Source organism: Loxodonta africana, chromosome 9 (genome assembly GCF_030014295.1).
Source record: "Loxodonta africana isolate mLoxAfr1 chromosome 9, mLoxAfr1.hap2, whole genome shotgun sequence".
NCBI lineage: Eukaryota > Metazoa > Chordata > Mammalia > Proboscidea > Elephantidae > Loxodonta > Loxodonta africana.
In genome coordinates, this window is record NC_087350.1 from 25,325,979 (window position 1) to 25,333,450 (window position 7,472).

A 7,472-nucleotide genomic window follows, 5' to 3' on the forward strand; every position below is an offset into this window, starting at 1 on the left:
ATGCTATTTCTCTTCAATTTGTCATTCCCAGCACAGTATACCATATCATTGTCTGATTCAAATGGCCAATACCAGTTTATTTCAGCTCACTAATGCCTAGGATATCAATCTTTATGCAGTTCATTTCATTTTTGACAATTTCCAGTTTTCCTAGTTCATACTTCGAACATTCCATGTTCCAATTAATGGATGTTTGCAGCTGCTGTCTTCTCATTTTGAGTCACATCACATTGGCAAATGAAGGTCCTGAAAGCTTTACTCCATCCACATCATTAAGGTCAGCTCTACTTTGAGCAGGCAGATCTTCCCCAGTCATATTTTGAGTGCCTGAGTGGTTCATCCTCCGGCAGTATACCAGACAATGTTCTGCTGTTATTCATAAGGTGGTCAATTTTTTTCTGAAGTGGACCACCAGGTCCTTCTTCCTAGTCTGTTTCAGTCTGGAAGCTCAGTTACAGAGGGCATATGGAAATTTGGGAGCCCTGGAAAACCCCATAGAAGCAGGGGAGGTAAGGTTAATGCTATCAAACCATAGATTCTAGATGGAGGTTATTTCAGTTGATTTGGGGCCTTGATATGCTAGATCTTATCATTTCTGGATCATTTATTCATACCTGTGTCTCCAAGTGGCACCAGTTCTGTATATAATTCTTACTACGAGCTGAAACTAGTCTTCAACTTAGACCAATATCATGGCTTGACTAATTTTCCCCTGCCATATTCTGCTTCCCTCCTTCCTCTCAGCTGAGACCACTCCTCCAGTAAATCACTTGTACAAAACTCCCATTAGGGCTCTGCATCTAGGGACTTGATCTAAGAAAGCTGAATGGAGCTAAAGAAAAATGTACATCAAAATACTTGACTTAGGTTTTGATACAGTAACTAATGAGACTTTGGTTTATCTCCCTCTGGGGAAGGGGCTTATAAGAATTTCTATATTGTGTTAGGAGTATTTTTGAAAATGTATTAGCATGCTGAACAGGGCATTTTTTTTAATGACAGCATCAGTTTCCCCTTTGTAATAGTACTCAGTTTTCCTTTTGGAGTTTTTCTCTCCCTGTTGTGTATAGACTTGATGAGATGGAAATCCCAGTCCTTAGATGTTCCTTATTACCCAAGAGGGTAGGCATTTGACCTAAGCCTAGCCAATGAGACTCCTTCTCCTGGGATTTTGAATCTAGAGCAGAATGATGCAAGTGAGTTGTAATGATTTTATTGAGTTTTTCAGCAGCACTACTACAAGAGACTTTCAGACAATGTCTGCTCTCGATACTCTCTCGAACTGCCTGATTTCTGTCCTTTACTAGTCTGGTTCTCCAATCTCTCCTTCCATCCTGTGAACTCTTTCACAATTTTTCAATAAATTCTCTTTTGCTTAAATTGGCCAGAGTCAGTTGCTATTACATGCAGCCTTTCGATCAAAGAGGTTTATCTCATACAGGCAGCATGGCTAATTTCAGGGAGGGCAGCAACAAAGTATGGGTAACAGCCGCTTGTTCCATCTCAGCTGCCTCTGCTGCCAACCAGTGTCTCTTGGGCTTTCATGGGTATGCTGTTTGGGGCTGAACAGCCATTTTTTTGGAGAGCAGACACTACCTCAAGGCTATCTGCCACTGAGCATCTGGGCCAACCAGCAACATGCCCCAAGTTTCTGACTCCTCCCTCCACTTCCAGACTTGAACAAAATGCCACTCTTGATGGACAAGGGATCTGATTCCCTGAGCAGCCACCAAAAGGGCTGGATAATTGTGATGGTTAGTTTTATGTGTCAACTTGGCTAAGCTAGCATACCCAGTTATTCAAACACTGATCTAGGTGTTACTATGAAGGTATTTTGTAGACGTAGTTAACATCTACAATCAGTTGACTTTAAGTAAAGGAGATTATCCTTCAAAATGTGGTTGGGCCTTATCCAATCAGTTGAAAGGCCTTAAGAGCAAAATTGAGGTTTCCCTAAGGAAGAAGAAATTCTGCATCAGCTCTTACCTGAGAGTTTCCTGCCTGCCAGCTTTCTCTGCAGATTTCAGACTTGATAGCCCCCCAATTTCTTTAAGTAAATCTATCTCCTACTGTTTCTGTTTTTCCAGAGAATTTTGACTGTTACGATGATGCAACCCACAGCAATGAAAGAATTAACTCCTTGGGGCAAACTCTGACCAACGGGAAATAAGAGACAGGAGAGATTACTTTCTTCTTCTCCCTCCCTTCCTTGAATTACTCTGAAGCAGTTTCTCCACACATAGCCTGCCCAAAGATTTCCCCATGACTGTGGCAACACATTTTTTTCAAGGTTCATCATGAAGTAGTGGTCAGTACAATACTGTAGCATCTTGTGTTGTTTCCCATCTGAACCTGCCACGCTCTCTTTCCCCTCACTGTCACTGCCCTTAGTTTGCACCTCATAAATAAAACATCAGCACTTAGTCCCTGTCTTGGGTTCTGTTTTCGAGGGAACCCGAGCTAAATATTCCCTTGTACTTCTTTATTTTTGTTATATATGTATATATACAATTTGTACTGCTTTTTATAATATTTATAAAACACTCTTCTCTTGAGTAGGAAATATTAATTTTACTAATTAAAAGCTACCTATATAGTGGTGATGGTTGCATGACGTGATGAAAGCAACATCACTGAATTGTACATATAAAAAATGTTGAAATGGCAAATTTTTGTTACATACTCACCACAATAAAAAATTAATTTAAAAAAATTTTTAAAAGCTAGCTATGATTCAAAAATTCTGTTTTTCAACTGCAGTGATAATGGTATATAATGGAAAACAATCTATTTATTCCATTATAATTTAATATTTAAAATCAGAATTTGTGTAGATATTGTCAAAAAAATTCATTGGAGGATGTACAGTTTTGCAAAAACAGTAATAACTAAAAATATGTGTATGGTTACATAGATATGTATGCATATATATGTATAGAAAGACATATGAATATACGGAAGTGCATGTATGGCTGTAACTGTAGGCATGTGTATATTCATGTTTGTGTGTACTCCATATAGTTTCAAATATAAAATGAAGCACATAGGGGGCATAGTTATGGATACTTACCAGACAAAACCAAACAACTCATTGGATTGGTTTATCTGCTTTGAGGGTTTAGGACTGCAGTCTTGTGGGGTAAACTCAGTCAGTTGGCACAATATAGCCTCTTAAGACAATGTTCTACATCCTAGTTTGGTGAGTAGTGTCTGGGGTTTTAAAAGCTTGTAAGCGGACATCTAACATGCAACTATTCGTGTCTGCTCATCTGGAGCAAAAGAGAAAGAAGGAAACCGAAGACTCAAAGAAGAAACTAGTCTACAGAGTGATCTACACATACAACTGCTTCATCTACCTTGAGACCAGAAGAACTAGATGATGCCTGGCTACCACTACTGACCTTTCTGACCAGGGACACAATAGATAGACAGAATGGGAGAAAAATATAGAACAAAACTCAAATTCCAAAAAAAAAATGACCAGACTTACTGGACCAGTAGAGACTAGATGAATCCCTGAGATTTTTGCCCTGGGATACCCTTTAAACATGAAACTCAAACCACTCCCAGAGGTTATCCTTCAGCTAAATGACAGATAGGCCCATAAAATAAATGATATCAACTTTGAGTACTGTGCTCCTCTAAATAATGATCTAAATGAAACCAAATGGTAAGCATTTTCCCTAGACCAAATATGAGAAGGTAAGAGGGGACAGGGAAACTAGATTAAGGGAAGCAAAACAACCAGAATGGAAATAATGAGAATGCTGATATATTGTGGAAAATGTTTAGAAATTGTTAAATGAGAACCTAAACTTTCACCAAAAGCACAATAAAATATTAATAATCAGAAATTGAAATGTCTAAGTCACAATTTTCACCAGAGTCTATTCTGTTGCTAAGCCATTCGTTGTTATCAGCTGCTGTTGAGTTGGCTTTGATTCACAGTGACCATCGCCCAGTCCTGTGCCATCCTCATAAGCATTGCTATGTTTGAGCCCATTGTTGCAGCCACTGTATCAATCCATCTTGAGGGTCTTCCTCTTTTTCACTGACCCTCTACTTTACCAAACATGACGTCTCTCTCCAACGATTGGTCCCTCCTGCTGACAGGTTCAAAGTAAGCAAAACAAAGTCTCACCATCCTTGCTTCTAAGGAGCATCCTGGCTATACTTCTCCAAGACAGATTTGTTCATTCTTCTGGAAATCCATGGTATATTAAATATTCTTTGCCAATAGCACAATTCAAATGTGTCAACTCTTCTACAGCCTGCCTTTTTCATTGTCCAGCTTTCACATGCATAAGAGGGGAATGAAAATACCATGGTCAGGCTCACCTTAGTCATCAAAGTGACATCTTTGCTTTTTAACACTTTGAAGAGGTCTTTTGCAGCAGATTTGCAAAATGCGATTTGTCGTTTGATTTTTCTTTTTTGAACATTTTGTTGTGCTTTAGGTGAACGTTTACACAGCACATTAGTTTCCCATTCAATAATTCATACACAAAGTGCTCTGTGGTAATGGTTGCAATCCCTGCAATGTGTCAGCGCTCTCCCCATTTCCATCCTGGGTTCCCCAATTCCATTTGTCCAGTTTCCCTGCCCCTTCCTGCCTTCTCATCTTTGCTTTTGGGCAAATCTTGCCCATCTGATCTTGTGTGGTTCTAAGGAGCACAATCCTCACAGGTGTTACTGTTTATTTTATGGGCCTGTTATTTGGCTGAAAGGTGTTGTCCGGGAGTGGCTTCAGTTCCAAGTTAGAAGGGTGTCTTAAGGCGATAGTCTCAGAGATTCCTTCAGTCTCTATCAGATTAGTAAGTCTGGCCTTTATGAATTTGAATTTTGTTCTACATTTTTCTTGCACTCTATTCGGAACCTACTATTGTGTTCCTGGTCCGAGCAGTTGGTAGTGGTATCCTGGCATCATCTAGCTCTGGTTTCTGGCTTGAGGAGGCTGTGCTTCATATGGGCCATTAGTTCTTTGGGCTAACTGCTTCCTTGAGTCTTTTTTTTTTTTTTTTTTTTCCACTCTCCTTTGCTCCAGTCAGGAGATCCACAGATATATCTTAGATGACCACTTACGAGCTTTTAAGACCCAAGACTTTACTCACTAAAGTAGGATGTAGAACATTATTTTTATGTTATGCCAATTGACCTGGGTTTACCCTGAGACTATGGTCCTTAGTCCTCAAGCCCAGAAATTCAGTCCCACAAGGTATTTGATTATGTCTAAGAAGCTTCTGTAAACTGTGCTACATATTCTATTATATATATGAATATATATGCAGTACATACAAACATGAAAGCAAAAATATCCACAACCATTCCTATATATGATGTGGGTATACTCCTGTACAACCTCCCAAACCTATTTAGCATACATATCTACCTATGTATCCACTCATAAACTATTGTTTGTTGTTACTGTTGGTGCAGGATTGTATATGGACAGTATTAACCGTACTTGCCCTTTATTCTTGCTTACCTCTCAGTGTCTTCGTTTGCCTTGGTCACATTGTGCTGACTTCCTCCATATTGTGTACTGCCTTTCCCTTTCACCTGAATGAACACTTCGTGGCATAGTGGTTAAGAGCTTGGCTGCTAACCAAGAGGTCAGCAGTTCAAATCTACCAGCTGCTCCTTGGAAACCCTATGAGGCAGTTCTACTCTGTCCTACAGGGCCGCTATGAGTTGGAATCGACTCCATGGCAACGGGTTTGGTTTTTTGTACTATCTAATTAGTGATTCTCCCTCCCTCCTCCTTCCATCCTAAATAACCATCATAAATTGTTTCTTTCTGTGTGTAAACCTTTCCTTGACTTTTTATAATAGTGGTCTCATACGATATTTGTCCTTTTGTGATTGACTTATTTCACTCAGCATAATGTCCTCCAGATTCATCCATGTTTGAGATGTTTTGTGGATTCATCATTTTCTTTATTGTTGAGTAGTATCCCATTCTGTGTAGTTACCACAATTTGTTTATCCATTCATTTGCTGATGGACACTTAGGTTGTTTCCATCTTTTTGCTTTTGCGAATAATGCTGCAGTGAACATGCGTGTGCTTATGTCTATTTGTGTAATGGCTCTTATTTTTCTAGGATATATACCTAAGGGTGAGATTGCTGAATCATACAGTATATCTATTTCTAGCTTTTTAAGGAAGTGCCAAACCATTTTTCCGTAGTGATTGTACCATTTTACACTCCCACCAGCAGTATCTAAGAGTTCCAATCTCTCCACAGCCACCCCAGCATTTGTTGTTTTCTGTTTTTTTTTTTTTTTGATCAGTGCCATTATTGTAGGGGTGAGATAGTATCTCACTGTATTTTGATTTACATTTCTCTAATGGATAGTGGGAGCCCTGGTGGTGCAGTGGTTAAGCATTCAGCTGCTAATGAAAAGGTCAGCAGTTCTAATCCACCAGCCATTCCTTGGAAACCCTATAGAGAAGTTCTACTCTGCCCTATAGGGTTGCTAGGAATCAGAATCGACTCAATGGCAATGGGTTTGGGGTTTGGCTTTTATAATGGTTAATGATCACGAGCATCTCTTCATGTGTTTGTTAGCTGTCTGATGTCTTCTTTGCTGAAGTGTCTATTCATGTCCTTTGCCCAATTTTTAATTGGATTGTTTGTCTTTTTGTTGTTGAGATGTTGAAGTTTTCTATATATTTTAGAGATTAGACCCTGTGGTGCAATGGATCACTTTTGTGTGGCCTTTCTCGCCATAGTCTTGTAACGCCCATCCAGGTGATTGGGTGGGACTGTGCAGATAGGGTAATTGTGGCCCACCAAAGGGATTGGTCAGTTTTGCCATCCTGTTTGGCTTGACGTGAGTCATCCCAGAAGCAGGACAGAGAGGATTCCACTACCACCAGGGAAGGAGAGCCAAGAGTGGAGCGTGTCCTTTGGACCCAGGATCCCTGCGCTGACAAGCTCCTGCAACCAGGAGACAGTGAGAGCTGTAACACACAAAACAACGAGAAGCTGTGGCAAAGAAACCGCGGCAGGAGAGACTGGCAGGAAACAGTGCAGTGGGCTTCCCAGCCCACAGAGCAGGAAAGCTGAGTGCCTTTGGGCTGAGGCTTACTGGAGGAGTGGGGTGCTTCTGGGCATTTACTGGCAGAGCTAAAAGAGCTGTGTAACACTTTCCCCTGAGCACAGCAGAGGCTGAGGGGCTAGAGAGAGCCATGCCTGTGGCACGACTGGGAAGAGGTTGTCCTGATGGAAGAACTGTATCCTGAGTGTTCCTGGGCCTGAATTGTAACCTGTTACTTCCCTAATAAACCCCATAATGCCTGTGAGTTCTTTGTGGCCATTGTAATGAATTATCAAACCCATCACATAAGTAGAGAGTGCTAAGGGAGGGATGATTGGTGTCAGAATCGGTAAAGACGGCAGAGAGAGGAGGCATGTCTGACCTCAGCTTCACAGGAATCAGCCTTGGGCTGTTGATCTTGATTCTCCTT